At 35.0% G+C, this 26,902-nt stretch overlaps 1 protein-coding gene across 1 annotated transcript in view; it reads right to left on the bottom strand.

Annotated features, from left to right (window-relative positions):
• LOC112034590 (receptor-like protein 15) overlaps positions 1 to 26,902 on the bottom strand; it is a 69,721-nt gene that overhangs the window by 9,781 nt on the left and 33,038 nt on the right. The gene's annotated exons all lie outside the window — the stretch shown is intronic.

The following is a 26,902-nucleotide window of genomic DNA, read 5'->3' as shown; positions in this document are numbered from 1 at the left end:
CCGACCCTCAATGTGTGAAGCCTCTAGTGGGGGGGTGGGTATCTGTGTCTGGATGAACTCGGTATGCACAAACTCAGGGGGGACAGCACCAGGGGTGGGTCGGCCAGGAGTGGGCATGAATCTCATCTCATCTTTACCATGTACATCTGCGAGGGCAGTGCCGGTAGTCAGTGGGAGAGATGTACAGGTGGTGGGCAACGGGGATGTAGTAGGGGATGTGGGTGGGCAGGTACCATCAGTCCTCATGGATGGGGACCGAGATGTGTCCCCATGGGCAAACGTATGGGATGGACCCGCATCATCGTGTGCCATGGAGCCCATGTCATAACCAGTGTCCAAGCACATCTCATCTGCTGTCTGACTTGCTTCCTCCATGGTGTGATCATGCACAGGTGTGTGGCACCGACTAGATGTGGGACGCCGACTAGATGTGGGCACGGGTGTGCGATGCTGACCAGATGTGCGACGCCGACTAGATGTGGGCACGGGTGTGTGACGCTGACTAGATGTGGGACGCCGACTAAATGTGGGCACGAGTGTGGGAGGCTGAGTAGATGTGGGACGCTGACTAGATTGACGGCCTCCATGCCTTTGACGTCCACTTGCTTGTCGACCACACCCTACAGCCAGTTCACTTGTGTTGCCCGCATCGCGTGCATCGTCCAAGGTCAACTGACCAATCTCTTCAACAGATTGCAAGGCCTTAATACAGTCGGTGTAGATCTCAGACCCTGGTTTGCACTTCACCATAATCCTCAACTGTGATTCAACCTGTCACAAATATATAAGAGTAGTCTTAGTAGGTTGATCTAAACTATGCGAAGCAAGGTACATTTATAACAAAACAATCTTTGTAAACTTACCAAAGTGTCCCAGTACGAGGTCTCTTTTGTAATATGGCGAATAGTATGGGGACAAAACCACACCATATACTCGTCATTGTAGCTTATCTCCCCATGAAAGGGTGGTGCATCGATAATTGTGGCGTGCGCAGCCCATTTAGCAATATGCGTGGCATGTTCTTGGGCCCAGTTTTTTTGTTGCTTGCCCTGGAGAATTATCTTGTGAAGGTCAACTGAAGTATCGACATCTGGGGGTATGCCTTGCTTCATCCCAAACTGTCGAAGAACACGTTTAGGGTGATGGCCTTCAACCACCCAAAAATGTACGAGTGGCACGATAGACCTCCATATGTGTTAGCCTGTCGTACAATATGTGGGAAGGGAACCCAAATAATTTCTATATGGCTCCCACACAATCTGCAATGATCCAACCGATGCAAACAACCATATTAACAATATAATTAGAAAAAATGTGCAACGAATCTGAACAATACATGTAACTCTGCTCTGAAATAAATAAATAAAATGTTTATTCATTCTAAAGCAAATTGTAAGTACAACAACTACATGCGAAAGCGGTTCCTACTTGTAAAGCACGATACCTGATTTGGCCGTAGCGAAGCAAGCGACACACGATAGGCGCGTAGGATGTGCATTCCATGTTCAGTTGTTATCTTAGCCCCTTTCCATCTAGCAAACAACAGAGACATAAAAGCCATATTAGTTACTTACGTAATTCCCATGCATAAAAACTTAATGCGGAAATGTAAAACAATAACTATCTAAGATCCTACATACTTGATAGCAAGTGGACCTGGGGGCAATGCCTGGTGTGGATGCCTCATCACAGGACATATGTGCGGAAACCTCGCCCACGCCCACAACTGCACCAATAGCAATGCACCGCCAATCTGCTTGGCTGTCTTCTTTGATGCATTACAGAGGTGTCTATATAGCCAACTTAGTGCTGCACTACCCCAACTATACTTCTTTCCGTTGCTGATTGGATTGAAAAATTGCAGATACATAAGTGAGACCCGTTTGCCAGACTTATCCATAAACAGTGTACCACCTAACATCCCTAGTATGTAAAACCGAGCATACTGTTACATAAGCTGCTCGATGGAGTCAGCTAGGAGAGGGTTGCTAAATCGATCCTCAAGCCATTTAGCTTTTACCCTCGGCCCTTCTATCACTGCAGTGTTCTTGCGACGATCACCAACATCTCTTCCCGGCGGGCTATGCCCTACCATTTCCCAGCAGAAGTGGGCCTAATCGTTCCTATCAGTATATCCCACCACCGGCAAGCCATCTACAAGTACCCCCATTATAACCTCCATGTCTTGTAACGTGATGGTCATCTCACCGTGGGTCAAGTGGAATGAGTGCATCTCCGGCCGCCATCTCTCCACTAACGCCGTGATCAATGCATGGTCAAGGTCCATATGTGGGACCCGAAGCAGTCCATCTAACCCTACATCTGTGATATAAGCTGCAATCTGTGGATCTAAAACTGCACCATCTTCAAGCAGACCTTTATCTCGGTGACGACAAGTTAGTACACCTGGCACTCCTTGCAAACAAAGCAGCTTAGTATTACTTACGCTTCTTAAATGCCAAAACTCTTTCTACTACATATATTGACTACGATTTTGGACAAGTGCATACCTCGCCTTCCAAAGGAGCATCCCAAAGCAAACTTGAACGATGCATAGGCTGCCTCCTCAAGACAGTTTGTATAGAGGGTCCCGCTTGATGTGGGTCCATATCTGGCATTTGGTGACAACAGCAATCAGGGGAAAATTCACTTCAAATATATATATATATATATATATATGTATGTATGTATGTATGTAAATGTGTGTGTGTGGATATGCATGGTTAGGTTAGTAAGATATAATATATACACCTATGTTCTTAACCCACTTACTTACAATTCATATGCGCACTATTTTAATTCTTTGTGAGAATTCAGAACATTGATAAAATGAATGTAATGACAAGTGTTTTGTATATGGATACATTGATGAATGTGTGTGAAGGACATGGGTGGAATCAATGACACAATACTATTTAACAATTTGGTCTTTGATGAAAATTGGTATAAGTGAGCGTTTATTAAATTTGATCAATTTGCTGAAGTAAAGTTTGTTTAAAACATATTTTATTTATTCACCTTATTGTAGATAAATTTTTGTATATGATGATTCTAACCGGTTAAACCTTACTTTAGTTTTTTTTTTTTTTTTTTTTGGTGGTCTTATCATTTTTTTTAGCAACTAACTAGACATCACTTTTAGGAATTAAGAATCCATGTAGCTGGTATGAAGTTGCACCTAAAAATTCAGAAGAATTAAAATATGATACAATCTTATCACATGAAGAAAAAAAAAAGGAAATCTAATGTTGTGTTAGCATGTCCTTCCATTATAAGGTTACAAATATCAAATCTCAAATCTCAAAAAAAATAATAATAAAAAAAAAACCAAAATAATATAATGATATATTTGTATAGATAGAGTTGGAAATACTTTTAAAAATAGTTCAATTTTTGAGGTCACCATATTATCTTCAATAAATTTTAGAGAATAAATTATAGATTATAGCATATTACAAAATAATTATATATTCCCACGCATCATGTGGGTCTGCGACTAGTTTATAATAAAAGTAATTGTGGCGGCGACCTTAAATGTTTGGAGTCGACCATCTTTAATTTGAAAGCACTATTTTGATTGAAATGTGTTGCGAAATCTTTATTAAGGCCTATGTGAAGACAGCTTCAAAAGTGTATAGTTTTGTATTCAAAATTATCTGTTTAAGCCCATCTTATGTGGCTAGCAAGTGAGAAAGTCTAATTTTGGAGGCCATGTTAGGTATTAGACACCCATCTTACACAGTAAACTCCTCTTTTAAAGCCATTATAATTTCCCTTATCCAAAACACTACCTCTCATCAAGACATTTAAGAAAGGTTTTAAAAATGAACATTTGATCTAAATTCGGACGCCAAGTTATGAGGTGAGAAAATATTAGACACTCATCTTACTTGGTGAATCCGTCTTTTAAACTATGATAGCTATTATCATGTCACATCATCCAAATAATTAATATGTCATATAGAAAAACATAAAAAAGCATGTCATTCTTAAGAAAATCCAGATCAAGCATCTAGAGTTTCTAAGAAAAACATTAAAGCATGTGAGCTTGATTGCATGAACATCATGTGATTGACTAAAGAAAAAATTAATAGGCATAGTATTTGTAGAAACAAATGATCTAGCATGTGAGCATCTCAAGAATATCATGAAATCATGTAATTTATTTCAAGAACATCAAGTGATTTTTATTCCTTACAAATCACCATGCTTTTTGTGTATAATATAAGGAGAACGATCAGACAATCCAAAACAAGGATATTGATCAATTAAGAAACTTAAGTTCTTGATTAAGAACCCCAATCTGAATCCAACTCCAAAAGTCCATGCTTTTATGTATAAGCCACTCGTTGTATTTTTAGACTAATAGGGCGTTTATGACTTAAGAGACTTAGATTGAAAGAAGGAAATGGTTTCTGAAGTGGTAGGTACTAGGTACTTACCACATTAAAAATCTAGGCAAAGTTGCAATTTATGTGCTCACCTTTTAGAAGTATGCATAAATAACACTGTAAAGAGTCATAAAGTTGCCAAAATGTCAACATTATCAATGTATCCAAAGTAAAGGAAGTCATAATGTTCATTACTAATTTATTATAGATATCTCAATTGAAAAAAAAGAAAAAAAAAAAAGAGGTATGGCTGGTAACACAAGAACAATGAACTTCATTATCTCAATTGTTAATTAAATAGGTTTAAACTTATTTAATCAAACTTACATTCAAAAAAAAAAATTTAAATAAGTTTAAACAACTTTGACATAAGGGATATAGCAAACCACCATTAATGAGAATATTAGCAGAAAGCATTATTTATCATTCAAACATCTTTCCCAGGAAAACAGTGGCTCTCAAAATGCAACCTAAGCTTGTAAACTTCACAGTTTTTAATCCACATTTCTATTATACTCATGATACATGATACATCATATATGCAAGTCATAGAAGCAATACGTTTAGCATTTAGGCCTTTCTGATGATGTTCCTTCTTTCTTCCAAACTGTTTTAGTCCCTCTATGTTGGGTTGTAGAAACAAAATCAAGTCCTAGAAACTAAATTTGCATTACAAACCCACAACAAAGTTTACAGAAATCGAAAATAAAGACAAACCCAAAACAAATCATTGAAAATACTATGAAACAAAACGCACAAACAAATGAACAAAACCCCAACAAAACCCATAATAAATCAAATGAAACCCAAGCAAACCCACACAAAAAAATATATATATCAAATGAAACCCACATCCTAGAGCCTATATGGATTCAGATTTAGTAGAAATAGAGGATTAGAGAGGTCAACGAAGAAGAGAAAAGTTAGAGTGACGAACCTGTGTTGCCGTGAGAAATGGAGAGAGCGAGAGCGAGACTGAGAGGGAGATTGACAGCGTGTGGGAGATGATAGCGAGATTGAGAGGGAGATAGCGAGACTGAGAGCGAGAGGTCGCCGATGAAGTCTTCTGCTGCCGATGGTGTGAGGGTTTGGGCTTTAGGTGTGAAGGAGAGTGAGAGTGTGTGAGTGAGAGTGTGTTCTGGTGAGTGAGAGTGAGAAGTGAGAGTAGCAAATAAGATTGAGTTTAGGTGCTTATCCGCACAGTACTCAAGCTCAGGAAGCTCGAGTACTAAGCGGAATTTTTAAATCCAAATGTCATGTCAGCGTGCCACGGTGGAAGCATAAAATAGGGTACTCGAGTTCACCAAACTCGAGTACTTGAAAAAGTGGTAGATCCCTACTTATTTCCGGAACAGTGTTTTTTTGACAAATATTTCGAAAATTGATGGTATTTGGCCAATTTGGCCTGAATTTTGGAGTCAATTAAAAGCTTGTACAAGCTTAAGAGTCCAATTCAAGCTTTAGCAAGAGCTTGAATGCAATTCTCTTACATCATTGGCTATATTTTTCTTTCCAATTTTACCGATAATTCTTTGAGAGTTATGAACTATAATACTGCAAACAGGGTTTATGGCCTCCCTCAATGATTCATGAGGTTTAACTCAAGCACTTGTAAAAACCATCTAGCTGGAGTTAGCTTGTTTGATTAGAAAACAAGCCAAAATCAGCTTATTTGGCAGCAAATCCCAGTTGCTTCTATTCATTTTGTTTTTTATAGTTCAACAGTTGGAAGAGAGGAGATTTGAACCTTGGATACCTCCTTTGGAAATGCCGGGAGGTAGAGGTACTAGTTGAGTTACAAGCTCTTGGTATTCATTTGTTACTATCTCTTTGGTTATTCAAATGGTGGGTTTGTTTCCCTTCAAAAATCTTATGCGCAGAGCATAAGCAATGATAGCCTTTCAGACCTTTTACTGATCGAGTATAAGGATAAAAATGATAACAGAGCCATGCAGTTAACTGACAAAGGGTGGGACAGAAAAAGATAATATTTGGTTCAAAATCTAACCAGTCAAAGAAAGTTGGCTCAAGGAAACAATGACAGTGGCATGAAACTTGGGCAATATGAAACTCCTAGAATAAAGGGCAGATACTTCAATATAAACTTCCAGATCTGATATCAAAGCTTCTCAAAACTTCACACACATAAATCACACTCCAATAACTGCATGGTCTATTTGTTAATCATCACAAGTTTTAACTTGGATAACCATACTAACAAACCATTCAGCAATAAGTATCTCATGAGACACCAAAACCAACTTTCCATAATTCATTATGAAAAAACGGTGATGGTGAGTCAACCCCAAAATCATCAACTAAATGATCTCATGACAATAAGCTTTCCAAAAGGAAGCACTGCTCCACAAAGTTTTTGCACAATATGGCCAATGAGCTCTAGCTAACACAGCACCTCCTCCTCAATAAGAAAGGGTGGAGGCTAAGGTTTTGGGTTCCAGAACTCACCAAGTGCATATAAACTAACGAATTAAAGAAAGAAAAAAAATTTGTGCACAATATAATATGATCTATAAGTGGAGAACCAAGCTATTATGAAGAAGACTTCCTGACATAGAAGAGAAGCGTCTTTACACTATTTTTTTTTTATATATGGATGATTATAGGATTTCTGGCAACTAAGCATCTACCACTTCTATGTTGTGAACTTCATAGAACTATGAGCTACATAAGACAATTTTCTGGTTAACATAAAGCAAAGCCTAGTGAGAAAGTGTACAAAAATAAATCATGTCGCTATGAATTATAAAACTATTGATTGGCAAAAAAGGATTTTCAAAGGAAATGATATGATATTACTTACATCGTCATTTTTTGCATTCTTCCAGTTCTTGCTCTAGTCCATCCAATGATATATCATCACTGTCAAACATGAAAAACAAATGTATTTTCAAGATACCATATTCAAACAGGAGGCTGATGAACCGAGTAATGTCATCATATAACAGGAATGAGCATAATGTATTCGCAAACGAATCAAGACGCAGACACCTGAGGATGAATCAAACCTTATGGGCTTGAAAGCAACTGTGACGGAATGGGCCTAATGTTTAATGGGAGAGGCCCAGTGCTCTCTTTAATAAAACCCAAAAAACGTGGGCTTGGGAATCTGGGCTAGTTTGGGCTTGAAAGCAACTTTGGTGGAATGGGCTTAATGTTTAATTGGATAACATTGTTTTTTATCCTCTGTTATCACCTTTATCCTTATACCTCATCTAGTTAGGCTTGCTTGTCTAGGTAGCCTGCATTTAAGGTTATAATAAACAATTAAACATTAAGCCCAGAGAGATAGAGCACTGGGCTTCTCCGATTAAAGTTTTATCTATATCCCCTGGTTAATATTGAGTGAGTATAAAAAGATCCACCAAAATTTTCATACCCATTGTACATATTTTTTGATATATAAAAATATATCTAGGGATATAAACTACGGGATATAGGTAAAACTTTGTAAAGACTTCACACTCACACGAAAATCAACTCCACTAAACCAAAGACATGACTAGCATAAACCATCAATGATCACACCACCACCACCCCCTTGCTTTCAATCCTCAAATTGGTAAGTTGAGAACCACCTACCATTTTTCATACCCAAACATTTATATACTTGAAAATCCTAAGATCCTCCAACATGGTTTCACTCATTCAACTTAAATCTCTTAGCAAAAACTCCAACTTACCAACTTCATGGATCGAAATTTAGACCACGGTTATGCAAACAAAAAGTTAGGGAAATCAACTAATTTCACACAGCCAATTCACCTCCTCATTATCTTCAAATATGTTGTACCAAAGACACAACCTTTAGAGCCACTCATACACCCATACGCACACATTCATCATAACCAGCAATTTAACAGATTTTCAGGGCCTAGCAGAAATGAGAAAACATAACTTCATAATAGTATATCAAATTTAAGCAAAACCCATTAACAAACATCATTATTAAATAAATAAATAAAACAAAAGAAAACTAAAAATTCCTTAAAAGTCATTCAGTTCTTGTATAAATGGAGTAAAATATATTTTGACTTTGGAAAAGGAAAACGGGAAAGACCGTTGGAGATGACAAAGTAAGGGAGTGATTGGATATAGGAAGGCTCACTATGAACAGTAATGTATGCCTGTGGCTGTGACTTCTCGATGATGATCACGACACTAATTCCAGCTGCTAGATTGAGCATGGGTCCGAAATGAAGGACATGAGTTAGTGGATTGGAAGTGTCAAATATGCAACGTGTGGAACTTGATATTAAAGCCTCATATCTTCTAATGACAAAACAACAAAACGTACTATAATGCCATGATATGTGAAACTGGTGCATAGAATGTTTACTTAAAAGGCCACAAAGGAAAGGGATTTTTGCATTTACGCGTAAACTTTTTGTTCTTTGTATTGATAAACCTTCTTGAACCTTATAACCAACCAGTTCTAGGGCTTATTTAAATCTTTTCGCAAAAACTCTAACTTACCAACTTCATGCGTCAAAATTTAGACCACAGTTATGCAAACAAAGCTGGGGAAACCAACCCAATATACACATGTCATTCATCTATTGGTTAGTACTACCAACTAAGAGTGTTGACCAAGAGAGTGGGTTATAGGATACTTTCTGCTTAACATATTGATGATAATGCAAAATGAGGAGCGATGTAAAACAGTCTCTCTTGGTATCAGCGTTCAGCGCCAATCGTGGACTTATAAGATACACATGCAAGCAATGAAAATGAACATCAAAATATGTATTGAGTATAAATCTAATTATAAATTTCACGACGAAGAAAAAACTTTCTTCCCCTTAAACATTTTAGGTAGTTCAAGTAAAAAGGGGGAAAAAAAAACTATCAATGAACATTGAAATATGTATTGAGCTTAAATCTAATTATAAATCGATCTCATGATAGTAGACAATTTATTTCTTTTAATTTAAACTACTAATTGGTTACTAATTCATATAACAATAATAGAATGTGTTTTTTTTATAGGAATAATCGGATATGTGTTCGTTCATCTATTTGGGGAATCTTTACAAGAATACTATGTCTATTACATTAAGAATTTTGGTATTACTCCCAATACTTTTGAAAAAAGTCTATGGTTGCAAAATTTATAAATTTTCAAATAGATGAAACCATGCAAAGCACAGGTCTATAACCAGTTCAAAGGTAAAATTGGATAATAATAAATGAAATATTTTAATAACTATATAAAAATTTAATGGTTCAATACGTTGAAAAAATAAAATTTTCATTCCTTTTTTTATATATATAGTTTGTTCATTATATCTTAATTCGCACACTTTCTGTTTTTTTCTAAATCATTCACACAGACTTTGATTGACTTTCAACCCTATTCCTTAATTATTTGAACTAGCTGCGAACCTGCGCGTTGCGCATGATAATTATTTTTATGGTAGTTTTATTAAAAAAAATTTACAATTTAAACTAATCTAATAATGAGTAATGTATTTTGTAATTATATTTTTATTTATTATAAGAACAATCATAAATGTAATATAGGATCAATCCAAAATACCAAAAAAACATAAACTAAAAAAAAATTAATAAAACTTAACAATGATTAATTGAACCAATATTAGGATAAAATTTTGTTTTTGATAATCTATTAAGGTTATTTTCTTTGTAGAAATTATAATTTCGGCCGCTCAAAACATATTATCAAATAAACAATTATTAGCAAAATCTAAGAATTAAATTTCTATACATGCATTGTTATAAAATAATAATAATTAAAATAAAATTTCAAAAGTTAAAATTTGTCATCTATTCGATTATTTTTGTTTGGCTAACCTTTTCTTCTCTTTCGTTTGGCTAACCTTTACTTTTCTTTAAATAAATGGCATTATAAAGTACTTCTAGTACAACTATTAAGAGTACTTTATCCACCACAAAGGATTAGAAAATAAACAAAAATTAGTAAAGTCTCATAATTTAACATCTAAATTGAGCACTATAAAAAAATCATGCTATGTAACAGAATAAATACTAAATTATCTAAATCATGTTATGTAATAGAATAATATTATATTTTTATATGTTATATTTAATTCTTTAGAACGTAATAAGATAACATTTAACATTCAAAGAGAATAAAAAATAAATAAAAAACAACAACAACAATTTAAAAAACAAAACTAAATCACAACTTAAAAAACAAAACTAAATCGCATTAACCCAAAATAGAGTTTTAAAGAATATAAAAAATTATCAACCTAAAGTAGAGATGCAAGAAAAATTTTAAAAAAAAAAAAAAATCCACCAAAAAATTTAGAGAGAGAGAGGGGGGGGAACCTTTTTTTTTTTTTTGTGAGGAAAACTATGCATAGAATAGAAGAGATAGTGACAAATTTATAGTAAGAGGGTGTGAATAAGAAAAGACAAAAATAAAGGAAGATGAAGGGAAAGAGGAAGAATGATATTAATGTAGAGGGTAGTGGGGAGATGAAAAGGTAAAGGATAGAGAAAGATTGCAGAAGTAGGGGAGAGATGAACTGGTAAAGTAGAGAGAAAGGTTGGAGAAGTGTAAATATTAAAAAAATAAATGTTAAAAACAATTATAGGAAAATTGAAAAAAAAAAAAAAAAAAAAACACCTAAAAGTTGAACTGAAAAGGCTTTGGGTTGGGCTTGAATTTTTTTTTTTTTTTTTTTTTAGAATGAAGCAAGCTTATTTTATTCATTACAAAAGGCTGAATCAGCCTGAACAAGATGGCATATGTCTGGTGGTACATCTTCCATCCAAACATTTAAACTAGGCGTATTAATAGCCCGTTTGGCCAGTGCATGAGCCACTGTATTCCCTTCACGGCGTACATGAGAAAAGCTGACCTGTTGAAAAGAATTAGTTAAAAGCTTAACGTACTGTATCAAGTGACCATGTAAGGCCAAAGAAGGACTTGGGTCTCGAAGCTCCTTGCAGATGGTTTCTGAATCACCCTCAACGACGACATTGGTGAGTCCAACTTCTAATGCAAATTCCACGGCCCTCCTAGCTACTAGCGCCTCGACCTGAGCCACCGTTGTTGGGGATGGGAGTTACTACGACAGTGACGCCATTACTGCTCCTTCATTGTTTCTAATAATGACGGGGTTGGGCTTGATAGTGGAACTAAATAAATAAGAAGTTGATTGGATTAATTATACAGATTTATTATAAGGTGATAGTGAGAGTAAATAAATAAGTAGTGGGCTGGATTTATTATAAGGTGATAGTGGAAACAAATAAATAAGTAGTGGGCTGCATTCATAGGGTTGAAAATTGTAAAAACCATTTTAAAATTGTAGGAAAATTATATTTTAAAAAAGAAAAAAAAAAAAATGACGTGGCAGCTTATGTGACGCAACGTAAGAGCAGCAGCATTAAACGCTACGCTTCAGTTTTTAGTAATATACATATATATATATATATATAGATAAGTTCTCTCATTATTTCTTCAAAATGAATCAATATTTTTTTTTAATTAAATACATAATTATGATTCGATAACTGCTATTTGATGTGTAGCCCCTAATTAAATTTCTTCTAGTACGACAAAGAAAAACTTCCCAAGATATTTTTCAATTGTATGCAAAACTATAGAAGGATGTGGCTTATTATAGACATAAATATGCAGTTTGTATTTGAGCTGAGCATATCATATTAACATAGGGTCTGTTTGAATACCGCTTATTGCTGAAAACTAAAAACTTATTGCTGAAAATACTGTAGCAAAATAATTTTAAATGTGTGAATAGTGTCGTGTGACTTAGTTTTAAAGCAAAATTTGCATATTCCGTACTTGCGAATTCCGTAAACAATGCACGGAACTCAGGAAAAAAACGTCAAACGCAAGCGTGGGTTGTTTTCAGTGCAATCCAAACTCAGCTATAATCATAAACTTCTTAGCACTAATGACCGATTGAAGGACATCTTGGAGGGGAAAAGGTCAGATTAAGATTCAGGAAGGTTTATGGATGACATAGGAATCCCAATTTGAAATCACCATCACCAGTTTGATTTGGAACCATGATGTTTATGGAAGACATGAAAAATCTGAGTCTGGCCTGATCCCAAAGATTGATACCATTTGTTGTCCCGAAAGAAGAAGTTGAAGCAATCCAGCTTTCCAACTGAGCAATAATTGAAGACCGGAAGTTTGAGGAGTAAAAGTTGATCTATGAATGTTTTAGGCTGATTGATTCAACATCCACCAGAACTAATCTAAATGTCAAAAGAATAAAGTGATTTTACCCTTGGCGCATAGCTTGTCGCAAGCACATGCAAGAAACAACTTTTAACCATGAGGATGCAAGAACCATGAGGAATAGTATAGAACCTTGATTAACTCTCCGAATTCCCTGAAGACAGCATATGAGTAATATACCCATCTAATCCTAACATTAATGAATTGACGAATCAAAGTGGAATTGCCCAATTTCATTAGAGCAATAGCAATTGACTAATTGAGAGGGTATAATCTTACAAAGGAAAACTATGGTCAACATGCTTTCAACTAAGTAGTGAGGTCCAAAAATAGTAATATTCTTCAGTAAAATGCGACTTGGTATGTTGTAAATCACTTGGATAAATCAGAACTAGTGGCTAATGTTGTGAAATTTTAAAGTACTTACAAGTATAGGAACCGTACCAAAATATAGTTTGACAAGAACGAAGTTGAACCCACAGGGACTTAAATGAACGTAGGAAAATTAATTAAACCTTAACCAAATTAATCCTAATCTAGTTTAATAAAAATTGGTTGAACTATACAAACAATTAAACTAAGTAAAGATATAATATAGAGCAATAAAGAGATGTAAACAATCTAGATAAATGAATTAAGGTTTTGGAATCCGCATTGTAAGTCATATCAGCATATATTTATGATCATTAATTTTTCCCAACCACTGCATGATAATCTAAAAATCAATCTTGCTATCATGCAAAATATTATCATTAAAATCCTTATTTTAAATCAAAAGCATGTTCTTCTTCACTTCTTAAATATAAAATCAAATCATCAATTGTATTCGTAGCCAAACAAATCACAAGATATATCCAATTCTAAATATCAAATCATAAATTGTTTCCATTGACAGACAAATCACAAGCGATATCCAATTTTATAATCAAGAATTAATAAACCAAACATTCAATTAATTAAGATAAATTCTAAATCATAAGAAAAACATGATTGAACTTATGGGGGAGGGTTTGTTCCAAGCCTGCACGCATTTTGTCCGCTTTGGGGCCGAAGGACCCGCACGGCTTTGTTCTTTCCAAGTGATGTGAGCAGTTTTTGAGACTTATTCCCACATCGAAGAAAGATGCGCCCCACTCATGCCTTATAAGCCTTAGCTGAAGGCAAGAGTGTACCACTACAGAACTCATATCTAGAATCTCGTCTTAGTCAATTGATATAAAACAATAACGATTTAAATTATTAAAGAACAACTATTGTGGAAAAAATCAAATCACATGAATAAAGAGGCCCACTTAACAACTATTCATAAAGACCACAAGCCCACTTGTAGACTCCACATAATTAAACTTCTATTTCTTCATCACGCCAGCTTAGCATTAATCCAACTCTTTTTCTTTTTCTTTCCTTCACATGTCTCCAGGCTTGCAAATTACAATTCTCTACAATTTGCCCTCTTGAATCAGTTGGCCCACCTCGTAGTTTCAACATAGTCAATTACACTTCACTTGCTCTGCTTCTTCTTCATTTTTCTTATCGTCCAATAATTCTTGTAAGCATGCAAAGCCCTTGTAACCTGTAAGGACTGGATTTGAATCCCCGGCTCAAAAGGTAATTGGATTCAAGCCCAATAAGCCCTGTGGGGGGAAAAGCCCAACCTTACGTAGTGGGTCTAGAGTCCAATGTGAAGGTTACTGTATGTCCGAAGATGCTAAAATTGTTGAAGAGTACTTTGCATGAAAGAAAGGTACTTCGGAGTGAAGAAGATCCGTCCGAAGAGAGTACCATCATTTCAAAGAGATCATTCTTCTCAGATATAAAGATTTTCGGTCACATAAATATCTGGGGGATTTGAATAAGCTTACTAATGACTTCATCAGTCTGGATAAGTTTTAGACACGCCTAGAGATAAGAAGAATGGAGAAATATTTAAAAAGAAAAGCTGCCACCACTGTATTAAATGCACTGTAGCAACTTTTCTGGCCGCATTTATGTGGAGAAGACCCCTAAATAGTGTAACCTCAGCTACCGCCACTCACAAAAAGCTAAAGAAGATACATGACATGACATACACTCAAGTATCCAGATGAAGAACAAGTGGACGATGGGGAAGGATACTATCTGAAGAAGAAGGGCTCCTGATGGAGAGGGGGGGAAAAAAGAAGGGAAAAGAGAAAAAGAGACTTCATTGTAGCCCTAAGAACTGTAATCATTACTCAATTTATCATAAACCTTTTCGGACTTCAGTTCATTTAGTATTTGCGTGTATTTTTCTGCTGGTTTATACTTGGAGGTTGTAACCAATTGCTGTTAATTCCATAATCAACCTAACTCTATCACCCACACTCTACAAATTTATTGTTTTGGGCTTGTATTACAAGCCCAAAACAATAAATTTGTAGAAAGTGGGTCAAAGAACTGGGCTCTAATAAATGAAACAATAGCTAGACTTGGTTTATAAGACCATCAAACAAAATAAGAGTATGTTTGAATAAGAAAATTTGTCCTCAGCACAGTCCAAGGAGCTCTGCTCTTGTATATATTGAATGATAATTGTTACAGAAGTAGTTTAGATTATTACCGTCCTCCTCCCCCTTTCTTTTTTCCTCCTGCCTTATATACTACGTTTCCCTTTCATCTTCACCATCCACGTGTAGGCCAGATTTGCTGGTGTTGATCTTTATCCCATCAACCCCTTCCCAAAGTTCTTAGGTAATAGTTGTAAAACTGAAAACCACTGTTCAGACATCACTTCCTCATTAATGTGGCAGAAGGGTTAATTGTAAGGCATTTAATGCGAATGTAGCAGCTTTTCCTGGAGATATTTCATGGCCATACTCTTCTCTGTTTATCTTTAATACTTATCTTCCTCCACGGAATGGTCTAGAAGGTTGCCCTTGTTAGTAAATCACATCTTCGGACCTCGGCGTTGGGTAGCCAAGAAGGAACTCGTCCTTGACAAAGCTTCCTAGACTACTATGACCAACATTGTTCTCTTCACCCATTACCATGGGCCTCTTCTACAGTACTTTCCCATCCTCGGATGATTCCTTATGCTCGGCCTGGGCCTCAGGCCCACCACATATGTGATCGTGTATTCTTGGGTTTTTTGCCCCTACATAACCTATAAAACAAAGATATATTACAATCAGTCACAAATTACCATAATAATGAGGCCAAAGATGCAAATATGAGAGTATTTTATTGTATATATTTCATGCACATCAGTTAACATGTACAACACATTGAAAAGTATGACCAAAAAACATTTGCAAGCATATCACTTGCAATTGGTGAATATACAATCCTTGCAATGTGTAAGGGTAGTTTAATAAAAATAAGACAACAATTAAAAATGTCATCTAAACAATTTAAAACCATATCAACAATTACAACTTATAAATTTAAAATTCTCATTGTAACAAAACAATTTTAAGTGTCAACAAAATGCCTAGCGAGTGGAGGATATATTCTTTAGGGATATATTCTTCAACAACATTGTCTCTCAACATGGTCTTAGATTATGCAAGAAGTATGCAAAATTTAGTTTGACATAATAAATTTGGAAAAAGTGAATTTTTGTTTCATCAACCACTTACCAAAACCTGCTTTACAATTAGTCACAAAATGTAATTTGGAGAAGCTATGGCAAAATCAATGCAATGTTTTTCAAATTAAGGGTCGTAACTTAAATTTACACAAGATATTTTTAAGTTGAAAGACAGAAGCTATGTCCTGTTTTAGTTAGAAACCTCCATAAGAAGAGCCCTCTCATTTGATTTATTGAGGGAAATAGAATGGTCTCATTGAGGTATGTTCAAGCAATAAAAGCCAACATTATGTTTGTCACTAATATTCAAAAGCTACAATTTGTCTGCTTCTTTTTTCTGCTATTTTGATTTTGTTACAATCTCTTATCAATGTTCAACAAGAATGTAACCTATGGACTATAAATCCAGAAAGTGAAATCATCAAGAAAATGAGTAGTCAATTCATCAATAATGCAAAGTGAAAGAAGGCCCCGACGGTATTATGCCTCCCCATGCTAATGAGACATACATTTGTCTTATTCTTAAAACTAAGAACCCCCAAAAATAACTGAGTTTCGTCCAATCAGTCTTTGCAATGTGATATACAAGATTATGTCGAAGGTTTTGGCAAACCATTTGAAGAAGATTCTGCCTGATGTTATTAGTGAAGCACAAAGTGCATTTATTTTGGGAAGGCTCATAATTGACAACGTTATGGTTGCCTTTGAAACAATGCACACCATTGACCAAAGGCGGAAGGGTAAGGAGGGGCTAATGGCTATAAAGCTAGATATGAGCAAGGCTTATGACCGGGTGGAGTGGTCCTATCTGGAGGCTATAATGCAAAGAATGGGATTCAAGGATAAATGGGTTTCACTAATTATAATGTGTGTGAAGACGGAGTCATATGCCGTTCTAATCAATGGGGAACCTAGAGGCTCTATCACTCCTACAAGGGGGCTATGACAAGGTGACCCTATTTCCCCATATCTATTTCTACTTTGCGCTGAAGGTTTTTCTACAATGATAAAAAGGAAAGAAAGGCTTGGTAGATTGAGGGGTGTTTCGGTCAAGAAAGGAGCTCCAAGAATTTCCCATCTTTTCTTTGCGGATGACAGTCTCATCTTTTGTAGAGCTACAGTTGGGGATTGTGCACAAATTGCAGAAGTGCTTTCCACATATGAGAAGGAATCGGGGCAAAAGTTGAATAAAGAGAAGACCTCACTGTTCTTTAGCAAAAATACGAACCCGGATATTCAGGAAATGGCTAAGGAAACTTTTGGTCCATAGATTATCCAACAACATGAGAAATATCTCAGGTTACCCCTTCTTTTGGGTCGTAGCAAAAAGAAAGCCTTTAACCGGATAAAGGATCAAGTGAGCCAAAAAATAGCTAATTGGAAAGGCAAACTGTTGTCCAATGTAGGTAGAGAAATTCTGATAAAGGCAGTAGTGCAAGCGACGCCCACGTACACTATGAGTTGCTTTAAATTACCGAACTCGCTTTGCTCAGACTTGAATCCTTTAATGGGCAGATTCTAGTGGGGTCAGAAGGCAAACGAAAGAAAGCTAGCTTGGGTGTCGTGAGAAAAGCTTTGCTCTCCAAAGATTGATGGTGGGATGGGCTTTAAGGACTTGAAGGCATTTAACTTGGCGTTGTTAGCAAAACAAGGATGGCGAATCATGAAACCAAGACTCTTTAGTTCATAAAGTTTTAAAAGCGAAGTACTTCGCAGAGACAACTTTTATGGAGGCTCAAATGGGGAGAAGACCATCATACATCTGGAGAAGTATTCTATCGGCAAGAGAGGTTATTAAAATGGGGTCTAGATGGGTGATTGGTAATGGTGTACATATTTGGAATGATGGATGGATTCTAGTGGTTGACACGTACAAGGTAACAAGCCCAAAAGTCCAGATTAGAGGTGGTGAGGAAATGGTGTCGGCATTGATTGACAATGAGAGCAGAGGGTGGAATATTGATCTCGTTAGAACCTCCTTTCTACCTCATGAAGCGAAGGTGATCCTTGGTATCCCTTTAAGCCCCATGGCCTTGGAAGACTCTCAGGTGTGGACAAAAACACCCAATGGGATTTTTACGGTGAATAGTGCGTACAAAGTTGCCTACAAGATGCTGAAGAAAGCTAACCCGGAGAATCATAGCGCTAGTTGCTCAGACAATTCTAGAATGCAAGCTCTATGGAACGCGATCTGGAATTTAAAGTGTCAAAGTAAAATTAAGCACTTTGTGTGGAGAGCCTGTAGGAATATCCTCCCAACCAAGTTCGGCCTAAAGCAGCGAAAGATCATTACAGATGATAAGTGTGACATTTTCAGCGAAAGAGAGACTACAGGACACATTCTTTAGAGTTGTGTTACAGCGAAGGACACCTAGGAGGAGCTAAAAATAAGGCATTCCAAGCCGATCCCTCCTGTAGAGGCATTTATTGATGTGTTTTGGTGGCTGCGTGAGCATGCTAGTACTAGTGATTGGGAGGTCTTTACTACTACGACATGGAGCCTCTGGAATAACAGGAATGTCATCAGACATGGCGGACAAGGAAAACAGGGGAGAGTAATAGCGATAAAAGCTCGGAGATATGTTGAGAAATTCCGTGCCCACATGCCTTGTACACCTCCTAAAATCGTTCAGCCCCCGCAAAGATGGTCTCCGCCTCCACCTAACTGGTATAAGGTTAATGTGGACGGGGCAGTCTTCAAAGAGCAAGGGAGTATAGGTGTGGGAGTAGTTATTAGAAATGCTCAAGGAGAGGTGATGGGGGCAATGAGTAAGAAAATTAGAAGTCCATTGGGAGCAATTGAGGCTGAAGCAAAGGCAATAGAGGTAGGCATTCTGTTTGCATGGGATCTAGGCCTAAAGAATATTCTTGCAGAAGGTGACTCACTGGCAGTTGTTCAAGCTCTAAAGGGCACTATCACCCCTGTTATCTCAATCCAAAAGGTAACTGAAGGCATCTCTTGGTGGCTTAAAAATTTTGACAACTGGAAGATCTCTCATACAAGACGTAGCAGCAATACAGCTACACACTCAATGGCTAAAGAAGCCAAATCAATTTTAGAAAGTGTAATATGGGTGGAGGACTCTCCCCCTTTTATTTCGGACTAGCTTATGGCTGATGTACTGTCAATGGACATTTGTCCTAGTTTATGAATGAAGCTTATGTGTTTTTTATAAAAAAAAAAAAAATACAGATTCTGCAATTAGCCTTTGTTTTCAACACATAATTGAATTCTATCAATTTTTTTTATAGGTGGGATTTGAACTTTAGATCTTTTATTCTACAACAAAAGACTTTACCTAATTGGAACACATAATGACAGCTTGTAAGAACAAATTCTAATCAACCAAAAAACTCTTACAAATAAATTTGTGTGAGCCAACCCCTTTAGAAAAATAAATTTTCTTCCAACTTGCTAGCCTTCTCTCTCCCCCTCTGTCTCTCCAAAAAAAAATATTTAATTACTTTTTTCCCCAAAATAGGATTTCCCAATCTCTTGTGATTTAAATTTAGCTCCTAAAGGCAACCTCGAGTGTTTTATTAGAAGAGTAGAGATCTTATACCCAAAGAATAAGAGCCAATTCCTCCATTTAGGAACTAACTCAAACTTTTCCAAATTTATTTTTTGGACCTGATATTGCCTCAAAACAGAAGAAAACAAGGAAAATAGGAGGAAGAAGAGCTAATTGACCTAGAACTTATTGGCAATTATGCTAGGAATCTCATTCTCATAGTTTATGGAGATAGCTATGATTTTTTTTTCTTTTAAATTTTATCTATTTTATTATTATTATTTTTAAATAGCATGCATATGAATATTTTTTTTTTCATCTCTCACAACATCTAAATAGCATGAACTACAACAACTAAAACTGTTGGGTGACAAGGAAAATAGTGTGGTATAGAATCAAAATTCATGCAAATATTTGGATAAGGACAACTATTTTATAGAGAATTTAAACATAACAACATATAAGTGTTAATTATAGTTTCCATAGCCCAATATTGATTCTATGAGCCAGAATATTTCAACACTCCAAGTCCTATATCTTGATACTCTATAAAGAAGTTTAGGACTAGTTAATTAATGAGTCTCCCTAAATGGTATTGTGGATTGTGCTCTAATTCCTGATTCCAATATACAAGCCATTTGCAAATTACTATTAAAAAAAAAATAAAAAAAAAAAAAAAAACCCCAAAAAATGGGTATTGATTGGGTATAGGTATCCATAGGTAAAAATTTGAATAATAATTGAGTATTGAGTGCTAGTTGGGTAAGAGAATCGGATATTTAGGGGTAAAATTATTGGATTGGGTTTAGATATCCCCTATACCCTATACCTTAAATCCAAAACCCTATACCCAATACCTTGAATCCTATACCTGATACCCTATACCCTATACCCTATATTACCCTATACTCTTAACCGTAAACCCAAAACTCTAGATGTAATTATTTCCTAGTAGTTAAAGATTAGAAATAGGCTTGTTATGTAAGAGTAGAATTTGGTTTTTTTTTTTTTTTGATATGTAACTTAACTTAGTTTTAGACTTGGATAGAAACTATGTTTCACTAACTTTTCTTTGTAATTCAAGCTTTGATTCTTAATTCTACGGCAATTCTAGTTCAAGTTCTCAGTTATTTGATCTTGATTTTCATCTCAGAAATATGTGGGGCAAGAAAATGAGCTCATGGAAACTTTGAACTTGAAACTAGAGCAACTCAATGTTGAAATAATTGAGGTAATATTGATGGTTCTTTAGGGAATAAACAATATGTATATAGTGTGTGTGCACTACTGAGTTTATTTTTCACTAACAATGCATAAGAGAAGATCGAGCAGGAGCTCATTGTACTCAGCAAAAAAGTGAAAGTAATGTTGATGGCTTAATTAATTTGCATGCTAAAGTTCATTTTTACACCCTAAAATTTTGGTTAATTGTCATTTTGATCATACATTAGTTCTCTTATGAGTGGTCTTTGGCTTTGGGACTCACGGATAGCAATTGTGTTCAATATTTAATAGAGTCAATTCATATATCACTACACAAATAAAACATCACATCTACATGTTAAAATTGTTGCAATATGTGTTAAATTATTGCATCAACAATAATAAGTTGCAATAACTTATAATTTTTTATTGCAATAGAAGCTTTAATATATTAAGAAAAATTGTTACAATAACTTAAAATGAAGAAATTGTTGCAATAAATTGATACCAATTATCTTTTAAATTTATTGCAACCAAAATTTTGAACTAATAATTTATTGCAACGTAGTTATCATTGAAATAATTTGATATTTATTTTTTTACAATCTATTGCAATGACAAATACGAAATTGCAATGAATATATCATTGCAATAACCTGATAGGGGTGAGCATAGATATGTCCGACCCAATGAATATATCATTGCAACATATTTATCATTGAAATAATTTGACATTTATTCTTTTTACTGACATGGGTCTTGTTTGTTTTTGCTTTTTAATGGGGGTTTCAGCTACGAAGACATTGAGCCACTTGAGATTTTTCTCCATCTTCCACTACTTGTTGAAGATAAGGTATTTTGGTTGTTGGGTTATGTATTTTTTTGTTTTTTTAATGATCTGTGTTACATTGCATAGTAGTCATTGTTGTCATTGCATTAAAGTTGTCATTAAAATATTTAGAGTTTATTATAACAAAAAATTTTGTTGCACAAACTTATTACCTCAAATTTTATTGCAACACCTTGTATCAACTATTGCAATGACTCTAATCGTTGCAATAAACATTTTTTCTTGTAGTGTGTAAATATCTTTTTTGTTTGTAATTCTTTTGGCTACTTTGTGTCTTATTTTATCTAGTCTCATTGCAATAAAATTATTCTTATAAAAAAGTTTCAATAAAAAATTCTAGGTGTCAATGTAGGAGATCCTTCTTTACTTTACCTTCCATCTAAAATGTTAAAAATTCTAGGTGTCAGGCCTACCTATTAAGGGGGAGTTTAGGCCTACATGTGTGAGGAAGTGTTAAAATTATGATTAAATTCATCGTTTCCTTATAGCATAAGCTTATGAGACAATTTGTAATTTAACACTTGTAATGAATTCTTTCTTATGGTAGGAGTTAGAAGGGAAGCTGTTGTTTTTTTTGTCATTGTTATTTGTTGCCTATTGATGGTGATAGAACTTCAATTAATGTTCTGACCAGCATATTGCTTTGAAAGTAGAAGGTATGAATTTTTATACTTTACAATTGTTTTTTTTTTATTATTATTTGTTACACTAATGTAAGCTTACTTAATGTCTGCAGGGAAAAACCATCATTTCAAATTTGATGAAGTAATTTCTCATGAAGCTAATCTAGATGATGTTTTTGGAAAAACATCTGAATTCTTACAAAGTGCACTTGTTAAATTGAATTTTGACGTAGTTATAGAGTGCATTAGAATATGTTTTAGAATATGAATTTTTCTGTATTAATTGTGGTATTGTGGAAATTGGGGTGGCAAATTGTGATGTGCATTGCCCCAAATTTGGTGTCTTGGACTTTGCTGGCGTAGAGGGCCAGGCACTTCTTAAAGTTTGTGGAAGTTTGGATCTGCTTATGCTATCTGTCTTCCCCTAAATTTTGTATCATGGGCTTTGCTGCTATAGAAGGTTGGACACTTCTAAAATGCTATGAAAGTTTGAATTTGCTCATCCTATCTAACTTCTTCAAGGTGGTCAAGTTCTTTGAGGCATAGCTAGTGGAGATGGTAGCCAAAATCAACATCTTTGCATCCTTATCCAAGTATGGTTGTTTATGCAACAACAAATAAAAACATCAACAACAATAACAATAGTAAAACTAATGCTTTAGGTTTAAATGTTTAAAAAAAAAAAAACTACATGTTTAGAAAAACTTGTAAGCTCCTCGGGCAATGACAAGTTAGACAAGACAAGCAATAATAAAATGACATAATGAAATTGACAAAATTAAAAATATGTAAAAGTAACAAAATAAAATCTCTAATTAAAAAAAAAAACTTTTTAATTATTTGAACAAAATGAAAATTATTATGTGAAAGCATGCCTAAAATTAACATTTTTTAATTGTTATTATTTAGAAAATGAAGGGTAAATCTTGTTTTGTGATGGATTTTATTCTAGAGAAATCTTTGACAGTTTGGTCTAACTTTTATGCAACAAGAGCATGTGGCTTAATATCAGAAGTGAGCCTAATAACTAAGTCATATAAAACATTTATTTCAAACAATTTTTTAGCCTAAACACAACCCATTGCATTAGTAAGTCCATGAAAGTCTCTGTTTATATTATATTTTATTATAATTCACTCAACTCAAACATCTTCAGTAATTTAGCTATATTTTTAGTCCATTTGGAGAGTAAACAATTACTTCTAATTTTTAGCCAACTAATTTTCAAGTACACTTTCCAATTGACACTAACATTTCTCCATTAATATTTTATTCATTTTTTAAAAACATTTTTTATTCTTCATTCCAAACTATCATATTTTTCAAATTACCAATAGTTTTTTTTTTTAAAAATCTCCCAACAATAATATTTTCCAACGATCACATTTTTTTCTTAGCAGTCATATTTTTCAAATTGTCATAGGATCTAGGGTTGTCCACTGGTCAGATCGGATCGGGTTTTGGCTTGACCCGCACCTGACCCGATCGGATTGGGTGAACAAAAAATAGACCCACAACCGCCCGAACGTTTGGTCAAACCCAGTGGCTCAGTTCGTCGAATGAGCGAGTCAGAGCCATTGGGTGATTCGGGCCTGAAGCACAGAGAGAACAAGAACATAGAAAATTTGAAGAACAGTTACACAAAACTCAAAACCCAGACCCAACAGAAATCAACCCAAAGAACACAGAGATTTTTCAAAAAAAAAAAAAACCCGAAGAACATAAAGAGAAATCAAAAACCCAAAGGACAAAAATCACATTCCAAACCTAAAGAAATCAAATAACACCACAAAACCCAGATCTATGAAACTAAAACAAAGAGAAAGAAAACACCAAACTGGTACCACCACCACTCCATTGCCCACCATCACCACATCCATCACAAGATCAATGCAAATTTTTTTATTAAAAAAAAAAACAATATTTTGACCCACCATCAGATGAACAAGATCAGAACCTCAAATTGTAGATTAGAGGAGGCTTCAAGAGAGAGGGGTTTGAGCGAGACCAAACCTAGGATGGCGGTGAGTCAACGACAGCGGCAGAACGATCAACTTGACAATGGCAACGGAAATAAGGGGGCTACGGTTAGGGATTTGAGAGAGAAAGGGAGAGAGGCAGAACATGAGGTGAGTGAGAGAGACTGAGATGTATTCGTGAAAACCCATTCTGTTTCTTTTTAAGTTTCTAATGGGTCAGGTCGGTTTCTAAGGGTTAGTAAATGTGGAATCTGAACCCAAACCGAAAAACCGAATTTGACACACTAATAGACCCGCACCCGACTTGTCTGGGTATTCAGATCCGCCTGTAGGCCTTCGGGTTGAATCGGGTCAGACTGGTGGGTCAGGCTGACAGGTTGATGGACAGCCCTAATATTAGGATCATTTAATTGGATTTCGTGGGGCCCTTGCAACAATGATATAACAAGGCGTATGAGCATCTAAATTTAACGTTAATGTAAGTGTGTTCCAGTTAATTTAATTAGTAAAGTTTTTGATAGTTAAATAAGATATCTGAGATTCAATCCCCGCCTATACTAAAAACTGATTGATGTATTGGTTTGATGATAAACTCTCTCTAAAAAAAAAAAAAAAAGAAGCAAGTTTATCGTTCATGTTCACATTATTTATTTATGTTAGTCTTTACTGTAACTTTGAATCTATCAAATCTATGTTTTATTTTTTTATTTTTTTTTATTAAGTATCAAAATTATATTAGTCTTGTGTAAGACCTTTAAATTTTTTATGTAATTTGATATTAACCAAATCTACATTAGTTTTGAAACTTATCAATGTATACAATCTGGAATGAATTTATTCATTAATTTTTAGGGGTATTTTTTGGATTATTATTATATATATCTTTACCCCATTCATTCACACAAAAAAAAAAAGAAGAAAAAAAAAAAGCTTATATTTAGCTTTACCACTTTATAATTTTTCTCACCATTTAAAAAACAAAACAAAACGCATAGGGTCATTATCTTTACCACACGTTTATTTATTCTATTTGCTAATAACGAAGAACAACAGATCTCAGACTCATCCCTCAGCTCTTATTAAAGAGAGAGAGAGAGCACTGGGCCTCTCTAATTAAACATTAAGCCCATTCCACCACAATTGTTTTGAAGCCCAAAGTAGCCCAGATTCCCAAGCCTACTTTTTTGGGTTTTATTAAAGAGAGCATTGGGCCTATCCAATTAAACATTAAACCCATCCCACCACAGTTGCTTTCAAGCGCAAACTAGCCCAGATTCCCAAGCCCACGTTTTTTGGGTTTAATTAAAGAGAGCACTGGGCCTCTCCAATTAAACATTAAGCCTATTCCACAACAATTGCTTTCAAGCCCAAACTAGCCTAGATTCTCAACATATGACCCGATCCAGCACTCGCGTGACCCAACTTCTTTTCTTTTGTAATCTGAAATCTGGAGACGTTCGAAGAAGTTTGAGCTATTTCGTTAATAATATGGCCACCGGTCCACCGATTTGGTAAGCTTCAAATTTCTAATACATTGTTATTGTGAGACGATGCCCTTTTCAATTCACTAGAGCTACACTACACTACACCAGACTAGACCAGTGAATCTTCTATTCTCTTTGAAGTAGTAGGTATCTTCATCCTCATCACGCTTCACGATTCTATCGTTCTTAATTTTGTTAGGAATGTGGACAACTAGTTTGCTTTGCTTTGCTTTTGGTACAATTTTTTACTATGGATTTTCTAAATTTAGAGTAGCTGTGAATGTATACATTGCTCATTCTTTGGTTTATGGCAAAGGAGTATCATTTGGAATGTCATTCCGTAATCATGTAGACTATCAAGGGAGGGGGGCTAAAAAAAATCATAACTAAAATACTTATTTGTTTTTTGTTTTTAATAATCAAAATACTAATTTGTTAGTAAGATTGTTGCTAAGATTTATTATTTACCTGATAATACTTTGTTGTGTCTTTTATATAATTATAAAGGTGTCAAAGTATTTATAAAAATAAAAAAATAAAAAATGACAAACTAAAAGACAAAACAATAGGACCAAGTCAATGACTCAATAAAAAACAGTACTACCACTGAGGCACTGACCCACTCTACCACTACTACCAATAGTTTTCTATAAAAAAACTACCAAAGAAAAATTTATACAGTTTTTTTTCCTTCTTTTGCTACAACCCTCCAAGAAAAGACACAAACTTTGAACATTCAAACAAGACCATCACCACGCACACTAAGAGATAACTCAAAATCATAATCTAACCCAAATCAAAATTTGAATAACCCCTAAAACATAACCAAAAAAAAAAAAAATCAAACTTATTTTTAAAGGATCTTTCACCTTCCTATATATATATATATATATATAAAAGGATCTTTCACTTCAGGTTTAAGTTCCACCTTCACTTTTTCCAGCAGATCTGGCAGCATGTGATAACAATTTACTCAAACACTCTCTTCTAATGGTGTTATTGTGGCTGCTTATAGACTTTTTGTCCCTATTCAACTAAAACCCTCTCACATAGAAGAGTGCACAAAATTGATAAACCAAAAAAACCGAT

Source organism: Quercus suber, unplaced genomic scaffold (assembly GCF_002906115.3).
Source record: "Quercus suber isolate HL8 unplaced genomic scaffold, Cork oak 2.0 scaffold_526, whole genome shotgun sequence".
NCBI lineage: Eukaryota > Viridiplantae > Streptophyta > Magnoliopsida > Fagales > Fagaceae > Quercus > Quercus suber.
This window is presented reverse-complemented; position numbering and strand designations above follow the sequence as displayed.